Source organism: Mobula birostris, chromosome 22, assembly GCF_030028105.1.
Source record: "Mobula birostris isolate sMobBir1 chromosome 22, sMobBir1.hap1, whole genome shotgun sequence".
NCBI lineage: Eukaryota > Metazoa > Chordata > Chondrichthyes > Myliobatiformes > Myliobatidae > Mobula > Mobula birostris.
In genome coordinates this window covers 64,203,145-64,225,005 of record NC_092391.1, presented here as the reverse complement: position 1 = coordinate 64,225,005, position 21,861 = coordinate 64,203,145, and the positions used below count along the sequence as shown (strand labels likewise).

The 21,861-nt window shown below is 44.8% G+C and overlaps 1 protein-coding gene across 3 annotated transcripts in view; it reads right to left on the bottom strand.

The window, feature by feature from the left end:
* The window catches only part of LOC140186248 (uncharacterized), a 76,832-nt gene that overhangs the window by 53,951 nt on the left and 1,020 nt on the right, over positions 1-21,861 (bottom strand). The window contains exon 2 of one of the 3 annotated variants that reach the window (XM_072240282.1): positions 9,541-9,655. The exons of the other annotated variants lie outside the window; for them this stretch is intronic. The gene's annotated coding sequence lies outside the window, so the exon portion shown is untranslated. The remainder of the gene's footprint in view (positions 1-9,540; positions 9,656-21,861) is intronic. 3 annotated transcript variants of the gene reach the window in all.

Here is a 21,861-nt window from a genome sequence, read left to right as displayed (position 1 = left end):
ATAAAAAAAGATTGAAAGAGAGAGGATGCCATAACCTGTAAATGATGTAAAGAACAACTGATAATAGATTGATTGATTGATTGATTGACATACAGCACAGAACAGGCCCTTCCGGCCCTTCGAGCTGCACCACCCAGCAATCCCCCGATTTAATCTGACCTTTACAATGACCAATTAACCCAACAACCAGTATGTCTTTATATGATGCAGGATAAACAAGCAAGAACAACTTACTTAATAGATATAGTCATTCCAAACACACATCAGATACAGAAATCAGTAAGTGAAAAGCACCAGAAATATGCTGAATTAAAAGGGGAAATTGAAAGACTAGAACAGTGCTCTCGAAGCAGTGTCCCCCACAACCCCTGCTTCTTTTAAGACTTCATGCAGGTCCTCTGGTTCCAAGCACATTTGTCCTTTGGTTTCTAATGGGCCCCACACTTTTTCTGATTACCCTCTTGGAAGGAAGAAAGGTAAGTTTCTTTTTTAAATTAGTGTTTGTTATAATGTTTTCAATTACTTAAAGATGTTGTGAATTGTTTTTAGGATGTTCAGAAGCAGTGGAAGACTTTGACAGATGTCAAGACAAGGATGGAACTCCGCTGTCAATCCAAGATATCCACAGGAGGGTTTCTGGGTGGAGCATGTCCCAGCCTGCGCACATAACCCAAGTACGTCACATGAGACACAGACATCATCAGGGCCGAGCTGCTTTAGACCAAAAGACCATAAGACATCGGAGCAGAATTAGAACATTTGGCCCACTGAGTGTGCTACACCATTCAATCATGGCTGATCTTTTCTCCCCTCTTCAGCCTCACTCCCCGGCTTTCTCTCCGTATCCTTTGATGCCATGTCCAATCAAGAACCTATCAATCTCTGTCTTAAATACACCCAACGACCTGGCCTCCACAGCTGCCTGTGGCAATAAATTCCACAAATTCACCACCTTCTGGCTAAAGAAATTCCTCTGCATCTCTGTCTTAAAGGACACCCCTCTATCCTGAGGTTGTGCCCTCTTGTCCAAGACTCCCCACCTTGGGAAACATCTATTCTGTCTAGGCCTTTCAACATTCAAAAGGTTTCAATGAAATCCCCCCACCATCCTTCTAAATTCCAGCGAGTACAGACCCAGAGCCATCAAATGTTCCTTGTATGATAATCCTTTCATTCCAGGGATCATCCTTGTGACCCTCCTTTGAACCCTCTCCAATGACAACACATCTTTTCTTAGATGAGGAGCCCAAAACTGTTCACAATACTCAAGGTGAGGCCTCACCAGTGCCTTATAAAGCCTCAGCATCACATCCCTGCTCTTATATTCTAGACCTCTTGAAATGAATGCTAACATTGCATTTGCCTTCTTCACCAGCAACTCAACCTGCAAGTTAACCTTTAGGGTGTTCTGCACAAGAACTCCAAGGTCCCTTTGCATCTCAGATTCCTGGATTTTCTCCCCATTTAGAAAATAGTCTGTACATTTATTTCTTCTGCTGAAGTGCACGACCATGCATTTTCCAACATTGTATTTCATTTGCCATTATCTTGCACATTCTCTTAATCTGTCCTAACCTGTTTTATCAACACTACCTGCCCCTCCACCTACCTTCGTGTCATCTGCAAACTTGGCAACAAAGCCATCTAATCCATCATCTAAATCATTGATATACCACATAAAAAGGACTGGTCCCAACACTGACCCCTGTGGAATACCACTAGTTCCTGGCAGCCATCCAGACAAGGATCCTTTTAATCCCACTTGCTGCTTTAGCTCCAGAATGGCCCTGATCATCAAGGCTACCTTTTCAGATGCTGGCAAGGTAAGAGTGGGATATACAAGCTAATAGTGGAATATAAAGATGGCAGGTGTAGATAGTAAACCATATTCAGCAAAGACCAGGCCATAATTAGGCCAAGCTGCTAACCTTACATACAAAACAGATTGGACACCAGAACAAACAAGCAGCTTCCTTTAGAGGGTTCAACACTCTCCTTCAAACCAGAACTTCAACCATTTATTTGAGGGCAATGGCTCAGATGTTCCATTTCAGAATTAGACATTAAGCCAAGGTTCCCTGTTTCCATCCAGGTGGACAGAGGATCCCAGATTACCTTTTGATAAGGAGCAGAATGGTAGACTACCAAATCATCCTGGACCCCAAAGCGTATAAACTAACAGGCCATTTAACTCATTTAGTGTTTGTGGGACCTTGCCACACATGGTTTGGCTGTCCTGGTTTGCCTGTATGACAACAGTGATGGCACCCCTAAAATAATTGGTTGTGAAGTGTTTGGAACATGGAAGCTTCTCTCATCGCACATCCTTTCTTTCTTACCTTCTTCCCTCTTTATGATGTCATAGTCAACTAATCACAAGACAGAAAGTATCAGGTGGTAGGCTTGTGTGAGGCATTGGTTTCACATTGCTGATCCTCAATCCAACAAAATGGACAAATAATTGTCCAATCAAAATCCAAACCCAGCATCTGCTGATGTCATAGCATTATGACACAATTTGTAATATCACCAGATGTTCAATGACATCACAATTACAACCCAAATCAGCAAAGATGTTGTTTTTGTGCCACCTTTAACTTCTTAGCTTAAATTAAGCTAACTAATTTAAGATTATTGGAAAGAGGTGGTTGAACCAAGAGTGTAGAGAAGATTGATGAGGATGTTACCTGGACTTGAGGACCTGAGTTATAAGGAGAGATTTTCAGGCTGGGTCTTTTTCCAAGGAACCCAGGAGAAGGAGGGGTGACCTTATAAAAATGTTTAAAATACCTTCAGCACTCCAGAGAAAACAACCCAAATTTGTCTGACCTCTCCTTATACCACATACCCTCTGAGCCAGGAAACATCTGGGTAAACTTTTTCTGTGCCCTCTCCAAAGCCTTGCCATCCTCTCTATAATGGGGCAACCAGAACAGAATGCAACACCACAGACCTTAACTTAAATGGTTATGGGAAGTTTGGTAAGGGTCAATTCTCATGTGGTTGAGTAGGTGGCAGAATTTCATTACCACCTGTTTGGCATAAACTATATCCTTGTTAGAAATACTTTACTGTTTGTCCCTCTCCTATCAGGGAGGAGGTTACGTAGCATCTACGCCAGGACTACCAGACTCAAAAACAGTTACTTTCCCCAAGCAGTAAGGCTGATCAACACCTCCACCCACTAACCCACCCCTTGATACCCGCAATCACCACTACTTCATCATTTTCTGTTTGTCATGTTATGTACGGACACTCCTGTGCCTACATAGAATCAGTCTATGTATACAAGCTATCTTGTGCATTTATATTTACTGTTTTTTATTATTCTGTTCTTTATGTTATTGTTTTTTTGTGCTGCATCAGATCCAGAGTAACAATTATTTCATTCCCCTTTACACTTGTGAAGACCACTACACCATAAGTCATTGGAGCAAAATTAGACTATTCAGCTCACCAAGTCTGCTCGGCAATTTGATTGTGGCTGATCCATTTCCCCCTCAACCCCTTTCTCTTGCCTTCTCCCCATAACATTTCACACCCTGACTTATCAACAACTTACCAACCTCTGCCATAAATATACCCAATGACTTGGCCCCCACGTCCACCTGTGACAAGAAATTCCACAGATTCACCACCCCAAGCTAAGAAATTCCTCCTCATCTCTGTTCTAAATGAACATCCCTCTATTTTGAGACTGTGCCCACTGGTCCCAGACTACCCCACCAAAGAAAACATCCTCCACTCTATCCAGGCCTTTTAACATTTGATAGGTTTCAATGAGATTCCCCCCTTCATTCTTCTAAATTCCTGTGAGTACTGCTCTTCGTCAGTAGCATACCATAGGACTTCTAGACAACATCTCTGATTCTTCCTGAGTGTTGCACTGAAATACAACCTCAAGTTTCTGGATTGAGAACTTTCCAACTCATCGAGACAATGCATCAAACACAAAATGCTGGAGGAACTGGGCAAGTCAGGCAGCATCTATGGAAATGAATAACCTGTCAACATTTCCATAAGACCATAAGATATAGGAGAAGATTTAGACCAATTGGCCCATCGAGTCTGCTCCACCATTTCATCATGGCTGATCCATTTCCCTCTCAGCCCCAATCTTCTGCCTTCTCCCCATATCCTTTCACGTCCTGACCAATGAAGAATCCATCAACCTCTACCTTAAATATACCAGTGGCCTGGCCTCCACAGCTGCTTGTGGCAATAAATTCACCACTTTCTGGCTAAAGAAATTCCCCCTCATCTCCGCTCTAAGACACCCCCATCAAGAAAGGGCTGAGTGTTTTCTTCTGGATTGAGAAGAAAGGGGGTAGACGCCAGAATAAAAAGGTGGAGGGAGGGGAAGGAGGCTAGCTAGAAGGTGATAGGTGAAGCCAGGTGGGTGGGACAGGTCAAAGGCTGGAGAGGAAGGAATCTGACTGGAGAAGAGAGTGGACCCTAGGAGAAAGGGAAGGGAGGAGACCTAGGGGGAAGTAATTATTCATTTTCATAGATGCTGCCAACGTGTCCTCCTTCCCCTCCCCCTCCCCACCATCTTATTCTGATGTCTTCCCCCTTTCCTTCCAGTCCTGATGAAGGTCTTACCCTAAAACGTTGACTGCATGTTCATTTCCATAGATGCTGACTGACCTGCTGGGTTCCTGCAGCATTTTGCGTGAGCTGCTCTGGATTTCCAGTATCTGCAGACTTTCCTGTGGTAATGGTTATTAATGGGCTGTCCTTCTATACCTGTAATGTTTGCCTGATCATCCGACCTTTAGGCAAGCTACACAGACCAGTCCACAGGGATTGTACATGTCATACACTGACCTGCCTGCCCTCAGCCTGCGTTGTTGCTATGGAGAGGCTAAGAGCAATTGGAAGTACAGCATCTCAGATGGGTCGCTCAGAACCCACGTGAACTTTTCCAGTTTCGGGTAACCCACAGCTCCAGTGTTCCTGTTCCCATGCACACTCACTTGTCCATCAAGTGTTCCCAGTGGTTAGCGTAATGCTATATCAGAGCCAGCGATCTGGGTTCCCGGTGCAATTCCCAGTGCTCCGCTGTCTGTATGGGGTTTGAACGTTCTCCCTGTGAGTTTCCTCCAGGTGCTCCAGTTTCCTCCCACATTCCAAAGACACACAGTTAAGAGTTCGTAAGTTGTGGGCATGCTCTGTTAGCATGGCAGTATTTGCACGGTGCCCCAGCACTTCGCAAATGATGACACAGATGACACATTCCACTATGTCTTGAGGCCTCAATGTACTTGTGTCAAATAACGCTAGTCTTTAAAATCTTTAAACTGAGGCCTCATGCAGAAAGAGTCAACAACTATGGCCAGAGGCGAGGGAAAGGAAGAAAATAAAGTAATTGCTAAGAAACCCTCTGGAGATGTTTGTTGACTAACATGTATTGCTATGTCACCATAGGTTCCCAAGAAGCTGCAAGGTACATGCCAAAGTTTAATATTAGATTAATAAATGTTTAAGATGACCAGAGAGCAAATAATGATTGTGCATTGAAATCTATTGCTTTTACCTGGTAGATGTTTATGAGGAATTAAATATTAGTACAACCTATGGGCTCCTTTCAAGGGCTGTACAATTCTTGTTTTCTTTATTTATTACTTATGATTTTATTCTATCTCTACAGTTTGTCTTCTTTTGTACATTCGCTGTTTGTCCACCTTTCTGTGCAGTTTTTCATTGATTCTATTATATTTCTTTATATCTACTGTGAACACCCACAAGAAAATCAATCTTAGGGTAGCATATGGCCTTTGTCAATACATTTGCTTTGGAATTAAGGTTTTCCTTGATGTTAAGAAGAATGTCAGATGTTGGTTGAGGACAGGCCAGACTCCTGTCTGATGGGCAAACAACTGACTCTCCCTTAAGGAACTACCTCCGGTGGCATGCCTCCTGTAATATATCAGAACTTATGACATTTCAAGTATGTTTTAAGTTACGGAGGAGGCAGCAGAATATTTTAAGTAAAAAACACATATAAAGTTCAAAGTACATTTATTATCAAAGTCTGTATACACTATCCTGTGACCATGTGGTGTTTTCCCACAGTCCAGTTGGTCGGTTAATTGGTGACAGTAAATTGTCCTGTGATTAGGCTAGGACTGATTAGGGCAGCGTGGTGTGGCTCGCTTAATCACTAAATAAATAAACTATCAAACCTCACACAGAAGAAATATGAGCAGGTGTAAAATGACCCTTCAAAGACATCGGGATCATTGTTGCTAATTATACACAGTAAACAATAACCAGCCCAGAACATTGATACTTCCTTTTCTCTCACTGACACTGTTCGTTCCACTGTTTGTCCAACATCTGCCAACATGCGTCCCCATACCAGACAATGCCTTCCTCTGAAACCTATAGTTTATCAATATTGCTTCGTTCAAACACGTCCAAGATTCACTACATAGTTCAAACAACTGCTTAATTTTATAGTTTCACAATTTCCAAAACCTACTATTTGTATCTAAACATTACCTGCTCAGATCAACCTGGCTGGGTTTAGAGATTAGCTTTATTTGTCACATGTACAGTATTGTCCAAAAGCCTTAGGGGGTGGGTGGGTTTTTGTGTGTGTGTATGTGTGTGTTTTTGTGTGTGTATGTGTGTGTGTGTATATATATATATATATACATACACACACACACACACACACACACACACACACACACGTAGCGAGAGTGAACATAGAATAGTACAGCACAGTACAGGCCCTTCGGCCCACAATGTCGTGCTGACCCTCAAACCCTGCCTCCCATATAAGCCCCCATCTTAAATTGGAACAACAGGAATACTGCAGATGCTGGAAATTCAAGCAACACACATCAAAGTTGCTGGTGAATGCAGCAGGCCAGGCAGCATCTCTAGGAAGAGGTACAGTTGACGTTTCAGGCCGAGACCCTTCGTCCATATACCTGACTAGTAGTCTCTTAAACTTCACTAGTGTATCTACCTCCACCACTGACTCAGGCAGTGCATTCCATGCACCAACCACTCTCTGAGTAAAAAACCTTCCTCTAATATCCCCCTTGAACTTCCCACCCCTTACCTTAAAGCCATGTCCTCTTGTATTGAGCAGTGGTGTCCTGGGGAAGAGGCACTGGCTATCCACTCTATCTATTCCTCTTTTTATCTTATACACCTCTATCATGTCTCCTGTCATCCTGCTTCTCTCCAAAGAGTAAAGCCCTGGCTCCCTTAATCTCTGATCATAATGCATACTTTCTAAACCAGGCAGCATCCTGGTAATTCTCCTCTGTACCCTTTCCAATGCTTCCACATCCTTCCTATAGTGAGGTGACCAGAACTGGACACAGTACTCCAAGTGTGGCCTAACCAGAGTTTTATAGAGCTGCATCACGACATCGCGACTCTTAAACGCTATCCCTCGACTTATGAAAGCTACCATCCCATAAGCTTTCTTAACTACCCTATCCACCTGTGAGGCAACTTTCAGGGATCTGTCAACATGTACCCCCAGATCCCTCTGCTCCTCCACACTACCAAGTATCCTGCCATTTACTTTGTACTCTGCCTTGGAGTTTGTCCTTCCAAAGTGTACCACCTCACACTTCCCCCGGTTGAACTCCATCTGCCACTTCTCAGCCCACTTCTGCATCCTATCAATGTCTCTCTGCAATCTTTGACACTCCTCTACACTATCTACAACACCACCAACCGTTGTGCCATCTGCAAGCTTGCCAACCCAACCTTCCACCCCCACATCCAGGTCATTAATAAAAATCACGAAAAGTAGAGGTCCCAGAACAGATCCTTGTGGGACACCACTAGTCACAATCCTCCAGTCTGAATGTACTCCCTCCACCACCACCCTCTGCCTTCTGCAGGCAAGCCAATTCTGAATCCACCTGGCCAAACTTCCCTGGATCCCATGCCTTCTAACTTTCTGAATAAGCCTACCGTGTGGAACCTTGTCAAATGCCTTACTAAAATCCATATAGATCACATCCACTGCACTACCCTCATCTATATGCCTGGTCACCTCCTCAAAGAACTCTATCAGGCTTGTTAGACACGATCTGCCCTTCACAAAGCCATGCTGACTGTCCCTGATCAGACCATGATTCTCTAAATGCCTATAGATCCTATCACAAAAAATCTTTTCCAACAGCTTTCCCACCACAGACGTAAGGCTCACTGGTCTATAATTACCCGGATTATCCCTACTACCTTTTTTGAACAAAGGGACAACATTCGCCTCCCTCCAATCCTCCGGTACCATTCCCGTGGACAACGAGGACATAAAGATTCTAGCCAGAGGCTCAGCAATCTCTTCCCTCACCTTGTGGAGCAGCCTGGGGAATATTCCGTCAGGCCCCGGGGACTTATCTGTCCTAATGTATTTTAACAACTCCAACACCTCCTCTCCCTTAATATCAACATGCTCCAGAACATCAACCTCACTCATATTGTCCTCACCATCATCAAGTTCCCTCTCATTGGTGAATATCGAAGAGAAATATTCATTGAGGACCTTGCTCACTTCCACAGCCTCCAGGCACATCTTCCCACCTTTATCTCTAATCAGTCCTACCTTCACTCCTGTCATCCTTTTTCCTTCACATAATTGAAGAATGCCTTGGGGTTTTCCTTTACCCTACTCGCCAAGGCCTTCTCATGCCCCCTTCTTGCTCTTCTCAGCCCCTTCTTAAACTCCTTTCTTGCTTCCGTATATTCCTCAATAGACCCATCTGATCCTTGCTTCCTAAACCTCATGTATGCTGCCTTCTTCCACCTGACTAGATTTTCCACCTCAGTGAGTGGGTGCCTAAGACTTTTGCACAATACCGTATTTGTCAATGTGGAACAAAGAGCAAGCTTGTAAATCTGGTGGGAGCAAAGGATGTTGGGAATGGGGATGGTGGAGTGCCACTGGAGGAGTGTGGGACAGGGACAGGCGGCAGAGGAGGAGTACTGGGGGGTGGGGCACTAGTGCAGACACACCCAGCCCTGAGACAGCAGACAAAGTAATTTAATTCCAAACAATTGGTTTATTGATTATTACAGAATGTCTCTCTGGTGCTTCCTGCTCCCTCCTCTCTCCCTTCCACTTTTCCCAACCATGATTCCCCTCTCCCTGCCCCCTTCCCACTCTCAGTCCACTAATTTTTTTTTGTGACAGCATTACAGTGCAATATATAAAATTACTGCAGTACTGCATAAAAGTCTTAGGCACCCTCACTATGTATATGTGCCCAAGACTTTTGCACAGTACTGCACATCAAAACCTAGAGTGAAATGTGTCAGTTATTTCAAATAAACTCAGCGAGAGTTGTACTGGGTGGGCAGCCCACAAGTGTTGTCACACTTTCAGCACCAGCAGAGCATTCTCACAACCACATATCTCTGGGGAAATTGGAGCACCCAGCGGAACCTCACGGAGTCACAGGGAGAACAATACATTCATTATATTCAGTGGTGGGATTTGAACACCAGTTAGTGATCTCTGGCAGTGTAAAACGATATACTCACTGCTACACTACGATGCCATACCTCAGAGAGTTTTTCTCTAACCCAAAGCCCGAGGTCGTTTGTTGCAGTTGTTCTTCTCCAGAGTAATTGCTGCTGATCTTCCCTTGGGGCACTTGTTATACATTTTTTTGCACAGCTTCCAGGTGAGGGGTTGGAATTGGAGGGCATAGGATTAAGGTGAGAGGGGAGAGATTTTAAAGGAAGTGTTTTATTATATGGAACAAACTGCCAGAGGAAGTATATGAGCCTGATGCATTAACAAATTTCACGACACACGTCAATGATAGTAAACCTGTTTCTGATTCTGAAGCACTTTTAAAAGATAAAGAGAAAAGAATAAAGATTATTTTCATTTGTTACATGCACATCGAAAGATCAAAAAGTACAGTGAAATGTATCATTAGCGTTTGAGTCCAAGCACATGCTGGAGGCAGCCAGCAAGTGTCACCGCGCTTCTGACGCCAACATAGCATGCCCACAACTTACTATCCATAGCCTATACACTTCCTATGGTAGGGGAGAGGGGTGGCCTCATTGAAACCTATCGAATGGTGAAAGGCCTTGATAGAGTGGATGTGGAGAGGATGTTTCCTATGGTGGGAGAGTCTAAGACCAGAGAACACAGTGGCAGAATACAGAAACATCCCTTTAGAAGGAGGAGAAATTTCTTCAGCCAGAGAGTGGTGAATATGTGGAATTCATTGCCACAGGCAGCTGTGGAGGCCAAGTCTTCAAGTATATTTAAGGCAGAGCGTGATAGATTCTTGATTGGTCAGGGCATGAAGGGATATGGGGAGAAGGCAGGAGATTGAGCCTGAGAGTGAAATGGATCAGCCATGATGAAATGGTGGAGCATACTCGATGGGTCGAATGTCCAAATACTGCTCCACCATTTATGGTTTTTAGAATGTGGGTGGAAACCAGAGCACCCAGAGGAAATCCACGCAGTCACGGGGAAAATGTACAAACTCCTTACAGACATCAGGGCAGAGGAAACTCTGTTCCAGCTGCTACCATCCAGAAAACAGTACCGCAGTATAAAAGCCAGGACCGACTGGCTCCGGAACAGCTTCTTCCATCAGGACATCAGATTGATTAATTTATGCTGATACAATTATATTTCTATGTTATATTGACTGTCCTATCGTACGTACTATTATCAATTACTACAAATTGCACATTGCACATTTGGACAAAGACATAATGTAAAGATTTTTACTCCCCATGTATGTGAAGGATATAAGTAACAAAGTCAATTAAATTCATTTCAATGCCACCATTTTGAAGCATTGCTCCTTGAAGATGTCCTGGATATTACAGAGGCTAGAACCCATGACGTAGCTGACTAAGTTTACAACTCTCTGCAGCTCGCTTTGATGCTGTGCAGGACAGCCCCACCATACCAGAGCCATTACATCCACTACGTTACATCAATGGAGGGGAATAAACAGTTGACATTGGGGCCGAGACCGCTCATTGGACTTGTGTCCCAGTAGTCCTGATGAAGGATCTCAGTCCAAAAGGTTGATTGTTTTTCCTTCCCATGGATGTTGTCTCAGCTGCTGAATTCCTCCAGCATTTTGTGTGTGAGTGAGTGAGTGTGTGTGTCTGTGTGTGTTACTCTAGTGAAACTGCATGAACTTAGAAACTCTCCAAACTCACATTTTTGTTAAATAAGACTGTTAAATATCTAATACTTTGAAATCTTCAAAGAATGGATTAACAAGTCAATTCTGCTCTTCTGTGTGTGCAGGAGGTTTACACACAAGATGACAAGAATCCTCTCCATTGTATTAATTTGGGCTGTATCTCCTCTGACTACAAGTATCCAAAGCAACACACACAGAATACTGGAGGCACTCAGCAGGTCAGGCAGCATCCATGGAAATGAATAAACAGTTGACATTTCAGGCCGAGACCCTTCTTCTGGACTGAGAAGGAAGGGCGAAGATGCCAGAATAAAAAGGTGGGGGGAGGGGATGGAGGGTAGCTGGAAGGTGATAGGTGAAGCCAGGGGGTGGGAAAGGTAAGGGGCTGGAGAAGAAGGAATCTGATAGGAGGAGAGTGCACTGTAGGAGAAAGGGAAGGGGGAGGGAATCTGGGGAGACTGAGGAATAGAAGAAGAGGGGAGGTGGAGGGAGAAAAAACAAAAAGAGAAATCAATATTCATGAATTCAGGTTGGAGGGTACCCTCTTGGAATACAATCTGTTGCTCCTCCACCCTTGGCATCTTGGCATAAGAGGAAGCCGTGGCACAAGATTGGCAGATTTGAGGCAATTAAAGAACGTCTCTGGCGTGACAGTGCCTGCTAAGTATTTTCTTTTCACCGTCCAAGTCAGAAACAGGTTTATTATCATGGAAACAACAGGAATTCTGCAGATGCTGGAAATTCAAGCAACACACATCAAAGTTGCTGGTGAACGCAGCAGACCAGGCAGCATCTCTAGGAAGAGGTACAGTCGACGTTTCAGGCCGAGACCCTTCATCAGGACTAACTGAAGGAAGAGTTAGTAAGAGATTTGAAAGTGGGAGGGGGAGGGAGAGATCCAAAATGATAGGAGAAGACAGGAGGGGGAGGGATGGAGCCAAGAGCTGGACAGGTGATTGGCAAAGGGGATATGAGAGGATCATGGGACAGAAGGTCCAGGGAGAAAGACAAGGCGGGGGTAAAACCCAGAGGATGGGCAAGAGGTATAGACAGAGGGACAGAGGGAGAAAAAGGAGAGTGAGAGAATGAATGTGTGTATAAAAATAAATAACGGATGGGGTACGAGGTGGGGCATTAGTGGAAGTTAGAGAAGTCGATGTTCATGCCATCAGGTTGGAGGCTACCCAGACGGAATATAAGGTGTTGTTCCTCCAACCTGAGTGTGGCTTCATCTTTACAGTAGAGGAGGCTGTGGATAGACATGTCAGAATGGGAATGGGATGTGGAATTAAAATGTGTGGCCACTGGGAGATCCTGCTTTCTTTGGCGGACAGAGCGTATGTGTTCAGCAAAGCGGTCTCCCAGTCTGCGTCGGGTCTCGCCGATATATAGAAGGCCACATCGGGAGCACTGGACGCAGTATATCACCCCAGCCGACTCACAGGTGAAGTGTCGCCTCACCTGGAAGGACTGTCTGGGGCCCTGAATGGTGGTAAGGGAGGAAGTGTAAGGGCATGTGTAGCACTTGTTCCGCTTACAAGGATAAGTGTCAGGAGGGCGATCAGTGGGGAGGGATGGGGGGGACAAATGGACAAGGGAGTCGCGTAGGCAGCGATCCCTGTGGAAAGCGGTGGGGGGGGAGGGAAAGATGTGCTTAGTGGTGGGATCCCGTTGGAGGTGGCGGAAGTTACAGAGAATAATATGTTGGACCCGGAGGCTGGTGGGATGGTAGGTGAGGACCAGGGGAACCCTATTCCTAGTGGGGTGGCGGGAGGATGGAGTGAGAGCAGACGTACATGAAATGGGGGAGATGCGTCTGAGAGCAGAGTTGATAGTGGAGGAAGGGAAGCCGCTTTCTTTAAAAAAGGAGGACATCTCCCTCGTCCTGGAATGAAAAGCCTCATCCTGAGAGCAGATGCGGAGAGACAAGATCCTGAGAGACAAGGGTAGGAAGAATGATGAGGGACTCCAATGTGAGTTCAGGGAGTTAGGTTCCCAGGACCTCCAGGTTTGTGATCTCAGGATTGCTATTTGTGCCACGTGCTAGTGAGGCCAGAAATATGAAGATTATTATCATGGATCTGTTTCTAACCATTCCATTTACTAGCAGAGAATGTACACAGTATACGACCTGAAATAATTGTCTTCGCAGACGTCATGACAAACAGAAGGACCTACAGTGATCTGTACATCATTGATTACCTATCATGAAAGCTGGTGTTTTGTGGCAGCAGTACAGTACAATACAGGCGGTCACACCCAAAGTGCAAGGACACAGGAAACCAGGAAACGGTGAGGAAGGGAAAAGGGTTAACCAGTCAGTACAGAGTACCCCTGCGGTCACCCCCACCTCACCCCCTCTGTCAAGGGGAGGGTCTCTGGCACTGTGACTCAGGAGGAAATGGGGAGAAGAGGCGAGCTGTGGTAATAGGGGATTTGTTACTTAGGGGAATGGACAGGAGCTTCTGTGGACAAGAACGAGATTCCCAGATGGTTTGTTGCCTCCTGGGTGCCATTGTCCAGGATACCTTGGATCGAGTCCTCAGCATTCTTAAGTAGGAGAGTGAACAGCCTGAGGTTATGGTTCATGTAGGTGCCAATGACAAGGGTAGGAAGAGTGATGAGGGTCTCCAAAGTGAGTTCAGGGAGTTAGGTTCCCAGGACCTCCAGGTTTGTGATCTCAGGATTGCTATTTGTGCCATGTGCTAGTGAGGCCAGAAATATGAAGATTATACACATGGTTCAGGAGTTGCTCTAGGAGGGAGGACATCAGATTTTTGGATCATTGGGCTCTCTTTCAGGGAAGGTGGGACCTGTACAGGTGAGGCATTTTGCGCCTGAATTGGAAGGGGACTAATATCCTAGTGGGAAGGTTTGCTGTGGGGAGTGGAGGAGGGGGTGGAACTAGAGTTACAGGGAGATGGGAACCAGAATGCCAGAGCAGATAGTGGAGAGGTTGTGGCAAGAGATGTCGTTAAGTCCTGAAAGTCAGGAATCAAAAGGTTGAGCATGATGTGACTAATGTCCTGAGCTGCATGTACAGTATTTCAGTGCAAGTAGTATTGTAGGAAAGCCCAGGGCATGAATCAACATGTGAAATTATGATATTGTAGCCATTAGTGAGACTTGGATTTAGGAGGGGCAGGACTGGCAGATCAATATTCTGGGGTTCCGTTGTTTCAGACATGACAGAGCAAGAGGGATTAAAGGAGGTGGGGTGTTACTAGTCAGGGAAAATGTCACGGCAGTGCTCAGTGCAGGACAGGCTGGAGAACTCAACTAGTGAGGTTTTATGGGCTGAATTGAGGAATAAGAAAGATATGACCATGTTATTGGGCCATATGTAAGACCACCCAACAGTCCGTGGGATTGAGAGGAACAAGTTTGTTGAGAGATTGTAGACTCTTGTAAGAAACATAAAGTTGTAATAGTAGGTGATTTTAACTTTCTACATTTTGACTGGGAATCCCAGGTTGTAAAAGCACTAGATAAAGTTTATTAAATGTGTTCAGGAAAGTTTTGTTAAACAGGAAGTAGAAGTCCCAATGAGCAAGTTTATGATACTTGCTCTGCTATTGGGAAATGAGACAGGCAGGTGACAGGTGTTTGTGTCGGGAAATACTTTGCACCCAGTGATCACAATGCCATTAGTTTCAAAGTAATTATGGAAAAAGCTAGGTCTGGTCCTCAGTTTGAGATTCTAAATTGGAGAAAGGCCAATTCTGATGGTATCTGAAAGGATCCGGCAAGTGTGGGTTGGGACAGGCTGCTTTTGGGCAAAGGTGTACTTGTTAAGTGGCAGGCTTTCAAGAGAGAAATTTTGAGAGTACACAGCTTGTATGTGCCTGTGAGAATAAAAAGTAAAGATAATAGGTTTAGGGAACCTTGGCTTTCAAGAGATATTGAGGCCCTGGTTAAGAAAAAAGGTGTGTAGCAGATATAGGCAGGTAGAAACAAATGGGTGCTTATGGAGTATAAGAAATGCAAGGGAAAACTTAACTCTATTTATTTATGTTTATTTATTGAGGTAGAGTGTGGAATAGGCCTTTCTGGCCCTTTGGGCCCTGCTGCCCAGCAATCTGTTGATTTAACCCTAGCCTAATCATGGGACAATTTACAATGCCTATTAACCTAGCAACCAGTAGGTCTTTGGAATGGGGGGGAGGAACTAGAGCAACCACACAGTCACAGGGGAGAATGTACAAACTCCTTACAGTCAGTGGTGGGAATTGAATCTGGATCACCGATAATATAAAGCTTTGAGCTAACCACTATGCTACTTGTCACCCCAGACAGAATATAAGGTGTTGCTCCTCCACCTGAGGGTGACCTCACCTTGCTTGAATCAGTTTTCAGTATAAAGGAGGAACACAAGGCAAGTTCTTAGTTCAACATATTTGGTTACAGTTAGACTTGGTTCCCTGCTGCCATGCTGTACTGTAAAACTGTTATGAACGTTTAATAAAATTGATGTAGCCACAAGATCTGCATCTCATTCTTGACTTCCTGAGAACCTGCTGAACAATACCTTCTCCAGATCCACCAGATTGTCTATCCAGACAAATCCTGCCTAATGTAATGGTTTTTCTGTAGAAGCAGTGTTTGGGTTATGGTTAGAGATAACGGGTGTTTTGGAAGGTGAGCTGTCCAATGAAGGGAGTGTGTTTTCATGCCGTGTGCCTGACACCGGGGTGATCTGGGTCTTTTGTTCGGGGGGAGATGAAGATGGAGTGGGACCATGATCTGACAAAGGCTGGGGAGACCGAAGGAGGATCGGTGAAGGAGGAAACAGTGAGCTACAACTTGTGCTTGTTAGACTGGTTCATTAAAATGGGTCCTTTTCTTTTTCTGCTTTTTCTTCACTAACCCTGTAGTCAGATTAAGAATTATAAAGCTAAATTGTTTAATTCTATGCAGTGAACTGTCTGTTATTTCCTGGTACTGATTTGTAACAGGGGAACAAATCACACAGCATCCACACAGACAGGGGAATTCGGGGTGGATTCTCATCTGAACCTCACCCGTTTGGTGGAGCCAGAGATTGTCTTCCCTAGACTGACACAACAGACAGAACCTAAGGGTTACATACATATATACATACATACACACACACACACACACACACACACACACACACATATATATATATATATATATACATATATATATATATGTTATATACTATTACATACCCCGTAACTGGGTTGCCAAACCAGCAGAAATGGACCACTTAGTTGGAGTCTGGATTACTGGAACTAAGAAAGTTTTATTAAAGAAATAAGTAACACAGTACTCTAATAGTAAGGATATAAATGCAACAGGTTAGCAATGATAAAACACACATGTACACAGAACTAGGATAATAGGATCAATCAAGCTCTATCGCAGTCTCAAGTAAAATAATCAGTCTCAAGTGAGGCAGAGTTCAGTTCAGTTTAGTTCAGTTCGCAGTAATCACTGTTGTGCCGTTGGGGGGAGGGAGAGAGAGAGAGAGAGAGAGAGCGCGCGCAGATGATGATATTCAAATCGGATTCAAACAGACCTTTGGTATTCCTCGCAGTTAGCTTTCGGGCGAGCCCTTTGTAATATCTTCTGAGGTCACCGACTGTGACCCCTCCGTTCCGGATACGATTGTTCTTCTGCGGTGAACCCGGCACCCAGGCAAGGGTGGACACACACACCAGGTTCCCGCCGATCGTACCTTTCCACCCTGTGCGTCTATGGTCGGTCCCGCGACCAGACCTCCAAAACTTCCACCAACTTGTGGGGTGGGGGGGCACAACGCACTTCCAGGGTCTCGTTATCTCATGGTGTCGTGGTGTGTCCCTTGCCTTAGCAAACCTGTTCCTTTTATCCCCCTGCTGGGGTATCGCCTGTCCATCAAACTTCAAACAGTTCAGGTTCAAAGCAACCAGTCTGACAATACTCGGAACTGTGTCTCTTTTCGTTAATCTCGCTCGTCTCTCATATTAGCATTTTGAATGTTTCCCCATTGTCTCTCTTATCGGCATCAATCTTCTGATAACTTGGTCTTTTGTCACAATACACACACACACACATATATATACATATATTTACACACACACAGATATATCATACATACAAACGTTTGTTTATATAAATCTGTCTGATGCCTCCATCAATCAAGAGTTGACCATGGATGTTGTGTCCTAGCTGTCTAGATACGCAAGCCTGGGCAGTATGATATGGAGAGCAAGCTACTGCCCGTGTAGCCAGCTCCTCTTCTCCATGCATCTGATAAACCCAAAGCAATGGCAGAGACCAATATAGTTTGGTACCAACAGCGTTGCAGGAGTTACCAGTCAGCATTGAACTCAATGTAGGACTGCCTTAGGGACTCCAGCTCTGGATTGTCACTCTGGGTTTACTCCCGAAGCCTTCCCTATGAGTGGGTATAGCCACAAGGCCGCGGAGGTTTGAGATCAGATTTCATTCTGCTAGATGAGCTGCCAATCGCTGCTGATGAGCTCCATTTGCCTAAAGCGACTGGTTTTAAAGTACCAACAACCCACCTTTGCCCCTTCTTCATCAGTAGAAATGTTTCTACTGGGCTTAGTAGCGAAACCACACGTGAAGGCCAGGAGCTGGTGTGACGACAAACCAAGTTATCAGAAGATTGATACCGATGAGAGAGATAAGGGAGACAATGGAGAAGCATTCAAAATGTTAATGAGAGAGGAGAGAGATAACGGAAAAGAAACACAATTAAGAGTATTGACAGACCGGTTGCTTTGAACCTGAACTGTTTGAAGTTTGATGGACAGGCGATACCCCGGCAGGGGGATAAAAAGAACAGGTTCGCTAAGGCACGACACACACCATGAGATCACGAGATAACAAGACCCTGGAAGAGCGGTGTGCCCCCCACAAGTTGGTGGGAGTTTGGAGGTCTGATCACGGGAACCGACCATAGACGCACAGGGTGAAAAGGTACGATCGGCGGGAACCTGGTGTGTATGTCCGCCCTTGCCTGGGTGCTGGGTTCACCACGGAAGAACGGTTATATCCGGAACGGAGGGGTCACAGTCGGTGACCACAGAAGACATTAAAAGGGTTCGCCCTAAAGCTAACTGCAAAGAACATCAAAGGTTTGTCTGAATCAGATTTGCATATTCTCTCTCTCTCTCCAACGGCACAACAGCGATTGCTGCGAACTGTACTAAGCTGAACTGAACTCTGCGTCACTTGAGACTGATCATTTACCCCTAGACTGCGATAGAGCTTGGTTGATTCCTATTACCCTAGTTCTGTGTACATGTGTGTTTTATCATTGCTAACCTGTTGCATTTATATCCTACGATTAGAATACTGCGTTGCTTATTTCTTTAATAAAACTTTATTAGTTTCTGTTAACCAGACTCCAACTAAGTGGTCCATTTCTGCTGGTTTGGCAACCCAGTTACGGGGTACGTAACACTGGACATGGTTGTCAGAGGCCATTTGAGGCATATGCCATTGGGAGCATTTAATAGGTATTGGGAGCTTGTCTCCATTACCACCCCCAGCTGTTTCTAACAACCTTAAGAAACATTATACTGTATATACATAAATATATGTATGTCAGATTGGTAGCTGTGATGTGTCTAGTGGGTGGTGTCATGGGTAGTGCTTGTTGCTCTCACTTTCAGCTTCCACCGCTGGCTAGCAGTCTTACAAAAAGGAACATTGAGTGTGTAAGTCTCCCCCTGCCAGTATATAGCCTCTCCAACAGCAAGCCTCATGTAGTGCCTCCTCACTGGTGACACACAGAAACTGAACTCCTTTCGGACTCAGGCTGAGCTACAGAGGACGGGGAGGAGGTCTGGTCCCTGCAAACATAGCACACAGGCCCACTGGTGTGTGGACACACCCTGGTGCTCGTGAACCAGATTCCCAGCTATGGGAACATAGCCTCACTGGCTGTGGGCAGCCTTGGGAGAGACAACGGCTACAGGATTAAACCCAGACAGCTATTTTTTTACGATGCATGTCAATGATTTGAAATACGGTATTAATGGATTTGTGGCTAAATTTGTAATGATACAAAGATAGGTGGAGGAGCGGGTAGTGTTGAGGAAACAGAGAGCCTGCAGAGAGACTTAGGTAGTTTAGAGGAATGGGCAGAGAAGTAGCAAATGAAATACAATGTTTTAAAGTGTATGGTCATGCACTTTGGTGGAAGAAATAAACAGGCAGACTATTATTTAGATGGGGAGAGATTCCAAAATGCAGAGATACAAAGGGACTTGGGAGTCCTTGTGCAAGATACTCTAAAGGTTAACCTCCAGGTTGAGTCGGTTGTAAAGAAGGCGAATGAAATGTTGGTATTCATTTCTAGAGGTATAGAATACAAGAGCAGGGATGTGATGTTGAGGCTCTATAAGGCACTCGTGAGACCAAACATGGAGTATTGTGTGCAGCTTTGGGCTCCTTATTTTAGAAAGGATATACTGACATTGGACAGAGTTCAGAGAAGATTCACTAGAATGATTCCAGGAATGAATCAGAATCAGGTTTATTATCACTGGCGTGTGGCATGAAATTTGTTACTTAGCAGCAGCAGTTCAATGCAATACATAATCTAGCAGAGGGAGAGAAAAAAAAATAATAAATAAAACATAATAATAAGTAAATCAATTACATATACTGTATTGAATATATTAAAAAATGTGCAAAAACAGAAATACTGTATATTAAAAAATGTGAGGTAGTGTCCAAAGCTTCAATGAAAGAGTTACCATATGAGGAGTGTCTGGCAACTCTTGGGCTGTACTCCCTGGAGTTCAGGAGAATGAAGGGGCATCTCATAGAAACATTCCTAATGTTAAAAGGCCTGAACAGATTATTTCCCATGGTAAGGGATTCTAGGACAAGAGGGCATGACTTCAGGATGGAAAGACGTCCTGAAAGAGAAATGGAAAGAGATGCGGAGAAATTACTTTAGTCAGAGGATGGTAAATCTGTGGAATTTGTTGCCATGAGTGGCTGTGGAGACCAAGTCACTGGGTGTATTTAAGGTAGAGACAGATAGGTTCTTGATTAGCCATGGCAACAAAGGGTATGGGGTGAAAGCAGGGGAGTGGGGATGACTAGAAGAATTGGATCAGCCCATGGTTGAATGGCGGAGCAGACTCAATGGGCCGAATGGCATATATATATATATATACATACACATACACACACACACGCTCATTTTCCAAGGTTGTCAAGCCAAGGGGTGGTAGCTCCCACTACCTGAAAGTGTTCCTCATAGCATGCGCCTCAAATACCCTCTGACAACCAAGTCCAACTCCTGGCCTTCTCGTGTGGCTTAGTCTCTAAGCCTGGTGGAACTGTTTCTACTGACAGGAGAAAGGGCGAAGGCAGGTCCTGGTGCCTTAAAACCAGTGCTTCAGGTAGATGGAGCTCACCAGCCTGGGAAGGCAGTCCATCTAAGAGAGGGAAAACTCTGATTTCAAACCTCCGCTGCCTTGAGGCCATACCCACTTATGGGAAGGGCTTTGGGAGTAAACCCTGAGGACAATTCCAGAGCTGGAGTCCCTAAGGCAGTCCGACGTTGCTTTCAACCTCACTCTGGCAACTCCTGCGACGTCACTGGTGCCAAGCTGTATCAGCCCTTGCCCTTCCCTTGGACAACATCGGTGGCGTGGAGAGGGGAGACTTGCCGCATGGGCAACTGCTGGTCTTCCATACAACCTTGCCCAGGCCTGCGCCCTGGAGAGACTGAAGTAAGACTTCCCAGGCGCAAATCCATGGTTTCGCGAGACTAACGGATGTCATCCCTATATACATATATATACACACATATATACATACGTATATACACAGATACAGAAGTATATATATAACTAAGACTTTTGCACAGTACTGTAGTAACCTTCTGACGCAAAGGGTGAGTCACCTGAAAAAGGGCCTCGGAAAGAAAGTCAACTGTTTATTCATTTTTAGTTGCTAAGTTCCTCCAGCATTTTGTGCATGCTTGAGAGATCAAGTGTTTCTCTTCAGTATATAAGAGATTCATTAAAGAGTCTGATAAAGCTGGGTGGACACCACCCTCGAATAGTCAGCAGGGCTTTATCAAGGGCAGGTCATGCATTACGAGCCTAATTAAATTTTTTGAGGATGTGACTACACACATTGATGAAGGAAGAGAATGTAGTGTATATGGATTTCAGCAAGGCATCTAATAAGGTACCCCATGCAAGGCTTATTGAGAAAGTAAGAAGGCATGGGATCAAAGGGGACATTGCTTTGTGGATCCAGAACTGGCTTGCCCACAGAAAAGGCAAAGAGTGGTGGTAGACAGGTCATATTCTGCATGGAGGTCGGTGACCAGTGGTGTACCTCAGGGATCAGTTCTGGGACCCTTACTCTTTGTAATTTTTATAAATGACCTGGATGAGGAAGTGGAGGGATGGGTTAGTAAGGTTGCTGATGACACAAAGGTTGGGGTGTTGTGGATAGCGTGGAGGGCTGTCAGAGGTTACAGCAGGACATTGATAGGATACAAAACTGGGCTGAGAAGTGGTAGATGGAGTTCAACCCAGTAAAGTGTGAGGTGGTTCATTTTGGTAGGTCAAATATGATGGCAGAATATAGTATTAATGGTAAGACTCTTGGCAGTGTGGAGGATCAGCAGGATCTTGGGGTCCGAGTCCAATAGGACGCTCAAAGCAGCTGCGCAGGTTGACTC